The sequence below is a fragment of the Xenopus tropicalis genome, chromosome 4 (assembly GCF_000004195.4).
Source record: "Xenopus tropicalis strain Nigerian chromosome 4, UCB_Xtro_10.0, whole genome shotgun sequence".
Taxonomy (NCBI): Eukaryota; Metazoa; Chordata; class Amphibia; order Anura; family Pipidae; genus Xenopus; species Xenopus tropicalis.
The window spans coordinates 95889380-95902691 of NC_030680.2; the positions used below are offsets into that span (position 1 = coordinate 95889380).

General features: G+C 43.3%; 1 pseudogene; it reads left to right on the forward strand.

The window, feature by feature from the left end:
* The first annotated feature begins 12719 nt into the window (after window positions 1–12719).
* LOC116410681 lies at window positions 12720–12938 on the forward strand (annotated as a pseudogene).
* The last annotated feature ends 374 nt before the right edge of the window (window positions 12939–13312 follow it).

A 13312-nucleotide genomic window follows, 5' to 3' on the forward strand; every position in this document is an offset into this window, starting at 1 on the left:
CCCACAGCTCAGATATTGGGTGTTGCCCCTGCAAGGCAAGCTGAGGGAATCCCTAATAACTGTATTTGGCTCATTTCAGGATTTTTTTAATTCCTAGCTCCCTATTGGCTTTATGTCAGACATTTACCAGAATCTTTACATCTGCACAGTTATATCATGGCACTTGTACATGAACAGCACCACTGCAGCACTCGGCTATACCAGCAGGATTACTAGCCCATATTGCTAAAGCACTGGAGCTTTCCGCAGTTTAGCGACAACACTCGGAACAACAGTATCCATTGCTCACATTTCCAAATATCTGCTCCACTGAGCCACAATCCATTATCAACAATACCCCCTGGGTGCTACTGCTGCAACAGCACCACTGGGGCTTCCTCCTATGTCAGGAGGACCACTGAGTCACATTACTATACCAGGAGTACCACTTATTTGCTTTCTTAAGCCAACAGCATCGCTGGGTCACATATAGCATCAGTTTTCCCCACTTCATACTAATTGCCCTGCTGGGCCACAAAAATAACAGAGCCACATTGCTACAACATTGCCAGCAGGCCAAATTCCAATGCCAACAGCACCACCTGGACAAAAATGCTCATGTCCTAATTGTGGCCCCTCTTGCTGGTACAGGAGTATGGGCCAGTGGTACTATTAGCACTGGCCCATACTCCTGTACCAGCAACAGGGGCCACAATTAGGACATGGGCATTTTTGTCCAGGATTTCATATAACCATAAGTACAGCAAGCAAACTTACAAAGTAAAGCTGTTTACTATACAGAAGTTTAGACTGAATACATTTTTGGCTACTAATCAACTGATTTATGTTTATCTATATAACACAATTATTAATTAGCCTACCAAGCAGATATAAAAATGTGAAACTTGCAAATTTATGAATTGTAACATTCCGCTGTCACCTAATGCTTCTAATCCTTGTACAAGGCTACATACGTACTGGGGCGCAGGCTGCTACTAATGATATGCACAGTCAATGCTATGTGTCTCTGTCCGACTGTATTTCACACAACTTTGGAAGGAGCCGTCAGCGCATAAACAAATGGGGACTATAAAATACTAATATATATAGACTGGTATAACTTTCTTTAAATAAAACATCCTTGAACACTCTGGGAAATGAATGTAACAGAGAAAATGATGAGTCAGCACCACTAGGAGCATCAGAAGGGAAAATTCAGTACCTTTTACTGCAGTGCTGAAGCCTATAATCTGATGGGAGATAAAGACATTCTGGGCAGCATCGTGTTCCTAAAAATATGCCTGTCCCCTGCCTGTGTAAAAAACAGAGAGGATGAATGCAGCATCTTACTCAGTGCTCAGGCCAGCCATCCTGCATAACTTCACGGCAGTACTACCACTGTAGCAGTTTATGTGGCCTCCCACTCTATATTATGTCAACTAAATATTTAATTTCTTTATGACTGATGACATTGCACCAATGATTATTTATACATCTCTGAACCTCAGTCTTCACTCTTATTCCAGCCGTCCTTCAGACCCGGAGTTAAACTTGTGGAGACTCAGAACAATGCCAGAAAGGGCTTTAACCCACCTGTGTTAACCAAGTAGCTAACAACAAAACCCCTATCCTTCTATGTACATATTGTCGGCTTATACACAAACTTTTTACACCTGGGGGAATGCTCACATTAGATATATATGTATGTATATATATATATATATATATATATATATATATATATAGTACAATAGATATATATATATAGTACAATAGTTTATGTACACATTTAGTTGGGGGGCACATGGTTGGGTCTGGTCACAGAGACACTAGACATACATATGTAGCCCACTTTAGAATGGTGCTGCTACTTGTATCATGCAATTGCTTGCTTTTGGCGCTACAGGAGCCCTGTGTCCCCGCTTACTATGGGGGCAGGTATGATATTGCTGTTACTTGGCGTGCCTCCACCCAGGGTAGGTATAGGTAGAACTATAGCACCCCTCCCTGGGAACTTTTGTAATGTCTTCCTTGGACAGGGACTCCCTGCAACTCCTGGTACCTTGCCCCTCCCTTGAGGTAGCTGCTTACCAGGCAGTTGAGGATCCTCTTTGTAGGAAGAGACCAGGACACTGGCTGCAATGTTGAACCAGATGAACTTACTTTATTGATAACAAGCAGGACTTCCAGGATATGTTACACAAACAGATCAAGTCACACTTCTTCTTTACTTCTCTCTTAGAGAACCTCTCTCAAAGGGCTACTCGCGGTACTCCCGCCAAGTGATCCTATCTAGGAGCTCCCCCCGGTGCTCTCGCCAGGAGACCCTCTCTTAGGGCTCTCCCAGGTACTCTCGCCAGGCTGACCCAGGGCCGCCATCAGGGGGGCACAGCAGGAACAGCTGTCCCGGGCCCGGGCAATTTTTACTTTTAAAGGGGGAGCGGCGGTGCTACAGTTTTCTTAGCTGCTCGGGCCCCATTTAATAAAATCCGGGCCCTGTCATTGGTCATCTGCATGGTTGCACCCCGTGTGTACGGGTGACGTCATACTCACGGAGCGCAACCTTATAAAAGGGCCTGTCTCCATTCACGTGGAGACAGACGTGCAGAGGCGTCGCCCGTGAAGGATCCGAAGATGCTGCTGAAGATGCCGGAGGAGCCACCGGAGAAGCCGAAGAGGACTGCTGCAGGTCGCCAATGTATTAGGGGGGGCTGCGGGACACACTGATCACCAATGTATTATGGGGGCACTGCTGCAGGCACCAATGTATTATGGGGGCACTGCTGCAGGCACCAATGTATTAGCAGGGCTGCAGGGCACATTGATCACCAATGTATTATGAGGGCACTGCTGCAGGGCACACTGATCACAAATGTATTATGGGGGCACTGCTGCAGGGCACACTGATCACAAATGTATTATGGGGGCACTGCTGCTGGGCACCAATGTATTAGGGGGGCTGAAGAGCACACTGATCACCAATGTATTATGGGGGCACTGCTGCTGGACACCAATGTATTATGGGGGCACTACTGCTGGGCACCAATGTATTAGGGGGGCACTGCTCTTGGCACCAATGTATTATGGGGGAACTGCTGCTGGGCACCAATGTATTAGGGGGGCTGCAGGGCACACTGATCACCAATGTATTATGGGGGAACTGCTGCTGGGCACCAATGTATTAGGGGGCACTGCTCTTGGCACCAATGTATTAGGGGGGCTGAAGGGCACACTGATCACCAATGTATTATGGGGGCACTGCTGCTGGGCACCAATGTATTATGGGGCACTGCTGCTGGACACCAATGTATTATGGGGGCAATGCTGCTGGGCACCAATGTATTATGGGGGCACTACTGCTGGGCACCAATGTATTAGGGGGCAATGCTGCTGGGCACCAATGTATTAGGGGGCACTGCTCTTGGCACCAATGTATTAGGGGGGCTGAAGGACACACTGATCACCAATGTATTATGGGGGCACTGCTGCTGGACACCAATGTATTAGGGGGCACTGCTGCTGGGCACCAATGTATTAGGGGGCACTGCTGCTGGGCACCAATGTATTAGGGGGCACTGGCTACAAATGTTTGTGTGTCCTTTATATTGATGGGAGGGATCACTGGGGGGGGCAGGGCGCGGGAGGAGGAGGGCCCAGAAAATTTTGTTGTGAGGGGCCACGTGATTTCTGATGGCGGCCCTGGACTGACCCTCCACAAGGACTCACACCAGTACTTGATTAGGAATCTCCCTGGTGGTGACTTGATCCTCCTGACTAAACACTACATGTCCTGAACTCCAGCTATGAACGCTGGGGGGTCTTAACCCTGGTGGGGCTATATCTGCCCGTTCTTACTATCCTGCCTGTCACTTACTATCCAGCGACCTATTTCCACAATCTACTAACTAGAACACAAGCCTGTTGATCACCTCTTAACAAAAGGGAGGTCCCAGGACTAAAACCTGCTGAACATGGGAGTCATCCCCTTTTATATCCCAACACACCACCCAGTGGCTGCTGCCTGAACTGCAGGGAAACTCCCTTTTCTCACATAAACATCTAGAACCACCTCTAGGTGTCCAAATCCCATGAGACCACCCTCTAGTGCCTGTCTAAATGGGAAACCACCTAAGGGGCCCAAATCTGGGGATCCCTACACATGTATAGAAGTTCTGTTAGTTATGAAGCTACCCTACGCTCTCCCATTATTTATATCCAAGCTGGAGGACTGCAGGTTGAACACCAAGAACATCAATTTTTATAATATTTAACACTGTAAACACAATAAAGTAATACAGTCAGTTCTCTTAATTTCTGGGCTACTGGGCTTTTAATACAAGTTGCAGACAGCTGGGGTCATTTACACTGCAGGTACATAGTGCAATCTGCCATGTTTTTGCACTTTGTACCCTGCCTTACACACTGGATTAATTGTTGTAGATGGATGTGCTCCGTTTCAGAGCACAGATACCTGCAGCCGTGCCCATAAATACATTTGGCAGCACTGTTTTCATGAGGGGCAGGCAGGGAGAGACACATACAGTAGGTGCCCCATATGCCCTAACTTGCATGTCATTCAAATCCACATAGGGGCAGCCTTCACCCACCAATGCTGTTCTGCACCTCACAAAGTAGTGTGCCCCTTAGTGCTCATTCACTTTCAACTAGTGTAGGGACACTGCTGCACTCAGCGCCTTGTGTTGGACAATAAATCCATCTTGCAAGGCATTCTGGTCCCTGCAATCTGCCACAGGGCAGGAGGTAAGTACATGGCACTAAAGTTGTACAACTGAATAAAGGGTGAAAGACACCTCTATGCCTCCCCCTACCCACTTCTTATAATTACGCAGGCAGCACTGTATTTGTGTAATATGTGGCTGATTGTACCTATTTTTGCTCTTTTGCTGTCTGCACTCTGTCTTGCATATTGTAAGTGATTGAGCACATTGAGTTCAATTCAGATCAGTAATAAGGCAAATAAATAGTAATTGAGAGGGATAGAAACCTGAGGGGCTCCAAAAAGCACTCTGTACAAGTTTCATTTTCAGATTCCAATCTAGCCCAGGGTTAGGAATGTTGCTTGCTTCTCTGTGTAATGATACTTTTGTATTAAAAAGGTCTCCTCTTTACTAATACTTTTTCATGCAGTTTCTATAAAAATCATAATCACTTAAATATATAATTGGAGTAGGATAGCCACATTCCTACAGAACAATACCGCTGCAAATTCTGCTTCTTTCTGTAGCCAATAGGGCTTTCAAAAGCACAGTGCCTTTTGCCTAAAACAGCATACTGGCTGGTCTGAAATTTTATTTAGATATAGATGCGCCATCTTGTGTTACACAGAGAATTAACAGGACTTACAGGAACACAATGCAACCTTCAGAGGGTACAGATCTTTAATTGCACCAAAAAGGGTTCAAACATTGGATTTAAGAGTATATCTTGAGCATTTTTAAATAAAACACACAAAATGACAAGATACTGTTCTTTACATCAGAACTGCCAAATTATGTTTACCCACATATTGCTCTAAGCAAATGATAAACTGCCTGTTAGGGTCCTAATGTTTAAATGCCTCTCTTGAAGAAAAAAATAAAGTTTGTGACTTTTTGTTTGCATGTTACTATATTATGCATGTGATGGCAGGAATTATTTCATGTATGTGCAAGCTTCCATTCATTTTGTGCGAAGAAAGAAAAATAACTGTCTCTATATGGCTTTGTTAGTGGGGAAGGGGTTTATATGAATAATTGATGTAAGGTTGATGCTAACGGGCTGTTATTGAAATCTCTCTATCCCTCTGGGCCTCTACTGCATTATCTAACTTTCCGCCATTTGCACAGTGTCTCAGGAATATGCTGACTGTGAAAATCCGCCTCTAATGCATTCAGTGCTGTTTAGAGTCCAAATAAAACAGAATAAAAATAATCCTTGATTGCAGCTTTCCATGTCTCTCCCCCATGTTAGACTCTTAATAAAACCAAAAATTGTTAGGGAAGTGAAGAAAATGTACTATGGTGTTGTAGCTTCAATGAATTGCCAAAGGCAAGGAACCGCAGATGCTAAACACAGAGCTCAGTGGGATACACTGTTGAAACAACTGAAATTACCCATGTAAAGTGATTCAAGTGCTAAGGTGCATAAATCCAGAGAGGAGCGGTTTCAGGGAACAGTACTATAGATCTCTTCTAATCACGTCACGCCTTCTGGTGAGATTGCCTACTCGCCAGACAAATGAACTGTATCCTGCATGTGTTTATTATGTGCCTTCAGTTCAGCACAGAGGGAGGCATGGCTGTTTGGCATAGTAGCAGGGGCCCAGCAAGTACTGAGGCAGGAGGGATTCCTTTTGTGTTAAACTGGGTGGCATATAGTCACAGCTGGTCTGTGTGTCAATGTATTAGAATATTTTGATAGGTCTTTGATCTCATATGCCAAAATCCATGGGGTAGTACTAGCTGCTGTGTACTGATCTAAAGAGACTGTTTTCTAAACCAGTTGTTGGAGTGTGAGCATGAGTTGTCACGAATGATGATTTAGTTGGGGCTAAAAAGAAGCAAACCTCAAATTTATCTTATCATGCATAAGATTACACACAAAAATACATAACATCAAACAATTCTATTATTTAATAGATAATATACTGATTTCAATATTGTCCTTCATCCTTGTTGAGTAGTTACTGTATTTCTACAAATGATACTTCACTGCTAGCATTCCCTTGGCTCAAGGTATACTAGATTACTTGGATACTACATCCACCAAAGAACATGGATCCTGCCACTGCAGTACCTGGGTACCAAAGACTACCGAAGTACATATATATCATATTATAGAATAGTTTCGTTTTCAAGGACTTTAGCAAGGAAGTATCTAAAAAGAACTTAAATATCTTTCTTTATGACCAGCTATTGGTTATTTTATTTGAGAATGTGTTCAATGTTGAAACGGCAGATGTAATATTGTTATGGTCTCTGCTGCCATCTAATGGTAAATTCTGACATTCAGGTTGAAGTTGCAGTAATGTCGCTGCAGCAAGTGATGTCTAGAAGGTTAGCAAAGAACTTTAGACTGTAAGCTGATCAAGTGATCCAGTAACTTGTTAAAAGGAGGCCTTTGCTTAAGGTCCACCAGGACTACGGAGCTGCCACAATCTTCTCTACAATAACTTTAGCATGAAACATAAGGGGTTATTTAATATGACCCTTGGACATTACACGCTGAACCTAACACTGGCTTAGAAAATCAGGTGCAAAAGATAGCACTGGGGGCTTCTAGACAGAGCTGTGTTCATGGAGGAATATGAATACATCTTTAAGTCTGACTGCCATAATTTGTGATATGAGGTTCACCTGGACCTTTCACAGAGCGAATAGAGTGGCCTGAGAAAATGCACAGTGGGGCAGCATGGGGCAGGTGAACTCTACCTACAATGTGACAAAAACCTGGATTATCCCGCTCTGCAACAAATTTCAATAGAAATGTGACCCATAGCTGCTGTAACATAGCACAGTATTTCTTTTGAGCACAAGACACCTGCAGGTCAGGTACAGTTAGAACATATACGCCCATATGTAATAAAAGGCACTAAGTTTGCACAGTAGAAATAAACCACAGCAACCAATAAGATGTTTGCTTTTAAACAGGTGACCAGTAAATTCTACCTGCTGATTGGTTGCTATTGATTACTGCTCCTGGGCAAACTTAGTGTCTTTCACTATATAACCCCAATAGTCTAAGAAGATGTAGATACAAGACACTGTTTAGATTAAATGAATGAAAAATATTGTGTTTGCTCTCCTCTTTCCCACAGACTTGTGTACTTAAGACTCTACTGAACAAGAATAGAAATACTTAAAAGGTTACGACTGGAGGTTTTTCCATATTCCAACATTCATTGGAATGTGTCAGTATTACCTATAAGAGTTGCAACACCAAAATATTTCTGGCCAAAAATATCTCAAAGCCACCTCCAGCCAAACAGTGCCTGCTTAGCAGGAAGGAGACAGTTAGTCAGACCCGGATTTGTGGAGAGGCCACAAAGGCCCGGGCCTAGGGCGGCAGAAGTTTAGGGGCGGCATGCCGCCCCGCCGCAAGAAAATTTTTCAATTTGGCTCCCATACGGAGCAGTCGGGACCTCTCCCCACTGCTCCTTATGGGAGTTTAAAGGAGCGTTTGCGCATTGGGGAGAGGCCGTGTTCGCGCATGCGCATGGGGGGCGCGTTCGCGCATGCGCACTGGGGGCGCGTTTGCGCATGCGCAGAGGGGGACACCTACAGGGGCGGCCTCGGGGCGCCTCAGAAAGAAATCCGGCCCTGCAGTTAGTACAAGGAGCCACACTGATTTCCTACTGTCACACTGGGCTGGGGGCGGCACAATCCTAATTGCAAATTAAAACAGGACCTCATCATATGGAAGGATTGCCTGCAGCCCAGTGTGACTGATGCCACTGCAGAGAAGTATGGGCTTGAGGCCACTTTGGGAGACTTTTGGCCAGAAATATTTTGGTGATGCAACTCTTTAGTAATACTGACACATTCTTATGAATTTTTATAGAAATTTGTCATTATTGCTTTATCCTTGCCTAACATGGCTAAAACACCACATTACATTTTACATAGCACCGTTCCTTTCCCTTGGCCATTCTGTATTAGCTTGTTTATAGGGCAGCCACCATGGAGTTACTAGTTAAATAAGTTGTAAAAAACATTATTCTGTACTATTTATTAAGCCACAGAGGTCCTGCAGCAATTGGTCTCTAGCAAGGAGAAATGTATTAGACAAGCCAATATGCAGTCCTATATGAATTTAGTGGGCATTTAGGCTACTTTTAAGTTAAAATTGTGGATTCACCTGTCACGGGTGCTTAATTCCATCAGCGATTTTTAATAACAGCCAGTTAAATTTTTGCTTTCATTTCAGTGTATTAGTAAACTAAATGAATTGTTAATTGGTTGCTATTGGTAATTTAGCAACTATGCTGGTAAACTTGCCACCGACTGCAACACAAAGGAGGATCAATTACATATAGTTATAGTTACATAGTTACATAGGGTTGAAAAAAGACCAGTGTCCATCAAGTTCAACCCATCCAAGTAAACCCAGCACACCTAACCCACACCTACCAATCTATACACTCACATACATAAACTATAAATACAACCACTAGTACTAACTGTAGATATTAGTATCACAATAGCCTTGGATATTCTGATTGATCAAGAACTCATCTAGGCCCCTCTTAAAGGCATTAACAGAGTCTGCCATTACCACATCACTAGGAAGGGCATTCCACAACCTCACTGCCCTCACCGTGAAAAACCACCTACGCTGCTTCAAATGGAAGCTCCTTTCCTCTAATCTATAGGGGTGACCTCTGGTGCGTTGATTGTTTTTATGGGAAAAAAGAACATCCCCCAACTGCCTATAATCCCCTCTAATGTACTTGTACAGAGTAATCATGTCCCCTCGCAAGCGCCTCTTTTCCAGAGAAAACAACCCCAACCTCGACAGTCTCACCTCATAGTTTAAATCTTCCATCCCCTTTACCAGTTTAGTTGCACGTCTCTGCACTCTCTCCAGCTCATTAATATCCTTCTTAAGGACTGGAGCCCAAAACTGCACTGCATACTCAAGGTGAGGCCTTACCAGGGACCTATAAAGGGGCAAAATTATGTTGCCTTTATCTAAATGTTTTAACATTTACTACACTGCAACTTAGAGATACCTGTGGCAGATAGAACAAGAATGGGAAAAGAAATTAGCTTAGCTGAGGAAATACATACAGAAGTATTGAGCTTTAAAGCTACATAAAAAATATAAAATCAGAACCTCTTATGTGACAGAAAATAAGCAATACTATTTATGGTTTGATATTAAAGGAGATTATAGATTAAAGATATAGGGGTTAATTACGTGAAACTATTTAAAAAAAAATATCAACTAAACAAATATTCTATCTTTCTACCTATTTTGCTTTTAAGACAAGTTGAATATATTTATATTTTTTAAACATTTGGAAAATGAGATTTGAACTGATTTAGCTAATTTATTTCTATAGTTTGCCTGTCAGGCAAAAAAGAAAATGTTATTATAGGGAATTGAAATAAGCCATAAATAAGCCAGGCTATGTGAGAGTGCAAGCTGAAGGTAGAGGTACATAGGCTGTGAGAGGGCAGCTTGAAGGCAGGATGGAGACATCAGGCAGAAAGATTTAAAAGTCTCAACAAAAGTAGAAAAGTTCCCTGGATAGAATTTTAAAAGATATAAAGTTAGGCTAACGACATACTGAAATATATTTTGTTTTGTCTAAGGGACCGATATTGGCAGCTACAATCGGCCTGTGTATGGCCACCTTAAGTCACTAAATGAAATCTGATCTGTTGATGGCTCACTTTTTCTAACCTTAGACCACAGTTATATAGTAAAAACCACAGTGCAAAGTTTGGAGACGCTGGTTTAATAGTGTCTGAATTGCAGCAACTGCAGCATTTCCCCACTGAAAGTCACCAAGTGACATCTGATTGGTGGTTGGTGACTTCGCCCACTTTTTCCAACCTGGAACTGCAGTTACCCAGTGACTAACTGTACAGAGTTTAGGGGCACTAGGATTAATAGTTAGAGAACGGCAGCAGTTTAAATTTAAACCAATAAAAGTCAATAGGTAAATTGTGATTGGTGGTTGGTGGGTGTGCCCACTTTTTCTAACCTTGAGCCAAAGTCACCCAGTGACAAACAGTGGGCACCCTGGCATAAATAGTGTGAGAATGGCAGGATTTTAAATTTTAACCAATAAAATTTAATGAAGGAAATCTAATTGGCTGTTAGTGGCCCACTTTATTCTAACCCTGAATACAAAGTCAGCGAGTGACTGCAAAGTTTGGGAACCCTGACATGAATGAGTGTGAGAAAGGCAGCATATTAAATTTAAACCAAAAAAAAATAATAGGTGAAGTCTGATTGGCTGTTGGTGGCTCCACCCACTCTTTAAAATCCAAAAATGCAGTCGCCTAGTTACCCTGGTGTTAACACTGTGAGAATGGCAGTAGGCTGAATTTCCCCACTGAAAATCAATAGTTAAAATCTGATTGGCTGTTGGTGGCCCCTCCCACCTTTTCTAACTCTGAGCCATAATTACCTGGTGACTAGCTCTGCAAAAATTGCGGACCTTAGTATTAATATATAAAGAATGGCAGCAGTTTACTGTAAATGTAAATATATGAAGTCTATAGGTGAAATCTGATTAGCTGTTGTTGGCCCTGCCCACTTTTCTAAACTTGGAACATAGTCACCTAGTGACAAACTGGAGGTTCCAGTTTGGGGTCCCAGACATTAAACATGTGAGAATGGCAGAAGTTAAAATTTCCCCACTGAAAACAATGAAAGAAATGTGATTGTTTTTTGGTGGCCCCACCCACTTTTTCTAACCTTGAGTACGTAGTCACTCAAACTTTTCAAGTTTGGGAACCCTGACATCAAACCAATAAAAGTCAATAGGTAAAATCTGATTGGCTGTTGGTGGCTCTGCCCACTTTTTCTAACCTTGAACTGCAGTTACCTGGTGCCTAACCCTGCAAAGTTTGGGGACCCTGGTGTTAAGACTGTGAGAATGGCAACAGGTAAAATCTCATTGGCTGTTAAAAGCTCCACCCACTTTTGGGCATCCTATAATCATCATATTTTCATTCAGGCTGACCCAATGACTATGCGATTCAAGTTTGGGGAGTGTAGCCTCAAAGCTGTAAGATTTGCTTGAGAAAGGGTCAGGAGGGGCCCGAAATGTTGCTCTTGGTTTTTGTATGTACTTGGGCAAATAAAACACTTTTTTTCACGGCTTGCATCTTCAATGTGCTACTGGATTTTTTTGCTGCTCAAAGCTGTAAGATTGGCAGCAGTTTCAATTTCCCCATTAAAGTCAATGGGTGACATTTGATTGGCTGTTGTTGGCTCCTCCCACTTTGGGTCATCCAACAAATGTTGCTGTTTCATTCGGGGTGACCCCATGATTGTTATTCAAGTTTGGGGGATGTAGCTTCAAAACTGTAAGTGCGGCAGAAAAGCACAAGCAACCTGCTCCGCTATAGGGTGAAGAAGTGTGGAGAGTTTGGGTGTTGTACCCCTAAAACTGTAGGAGGAGTAACGTTTAGAAAATGGGGGGCGCTAAGAATAAGAAGAAAAAGCGGAAGAATAAGCTGAAGTTGAAGAACAGTATGTTCCCTCTGCAGTTGTGTAAGGTGTAATCAGGTTGTGTCATTAGTATTCCCTGATGGTCAAAGATAGAGCAATGCACCTAAGATGGGGCTCATCAGCTGAATAGAATCTCAAAACGTTTTGTGAAACATTCAATCTGGTTAAACCTGCAGCCAGTATTGATGCTGCCCCCCCCCCCCAATTAAATAACAGTTCCCTCTCCCACAGCAGCAGTAGAGCTGTCTGCCCTACTGGGCAAGGTAATGCCTAGCAACCGTTGGAGGCACTGGCAGCTCATTTGCAGATCAGTTATGGTGGTAGAGTCCATTACAAAGAGAGAAATATGTTCATTTATACTTTAAGAAACCCAAGAAACACGCAGGGGTAATATTGATGACATGCACAACACTGTGCACTGAAAATGGCAACCTTTTGTTTACTCTCCACAAGGCCAACAGGATGGGCAATTCAAGGTCTCTCCCTTCAGACATGCCGGCCACCCCCCCCCCAACCCCCCCCCCCACAAATTTAGTAAACTCTTAATCTGGAGCTTTGCGCAGTGGCAGTAACATAGCCAATGAGGTCCAACCGAGGCGTGATTATTGCTGAAGCTTGATGAAAGCGGAGGAGCTGTGTTCCCATGAGGTAAAGTGCCTGGCTTATTTTTAGTCGGGGGCTATGCACATGCACCTTCTGCCTAATCATGCTTCACTTCCTTTGCCCCAGCCATTAGTTGGGCGGGAGGTATTTTTCTTATTATTTTTTCTTTCCGGCCGCCAGCTGGAGCCTTACCAAGGCAATCAATGGCATTGCACCAACACACTTCAGCATCCTTTTTGTGTTTAATTTGTGCACCCTGGATGGGTCATACTCCTCTGGGCTTGACCCCAGGACAAGACTTGTTGGGTCTCACCCTAGCATCGGCGTAGGTGGATCTACCCGCACATGCTGTTCACTGGCGAAAGCCTTGGACACATGAGCATTGGAGCCCATGCCTTCGGGTTGGTCTCACAGGCGATGATTCAAACATCTTAATCTTTCAGCATTCTTGACTTTTTTCACAATCCTATTCAGCCGCTTATGCACAACTCTAGGGGCCTATTTAGAAAAAAGGCACAGCAATAAATACAATTCACTAAAT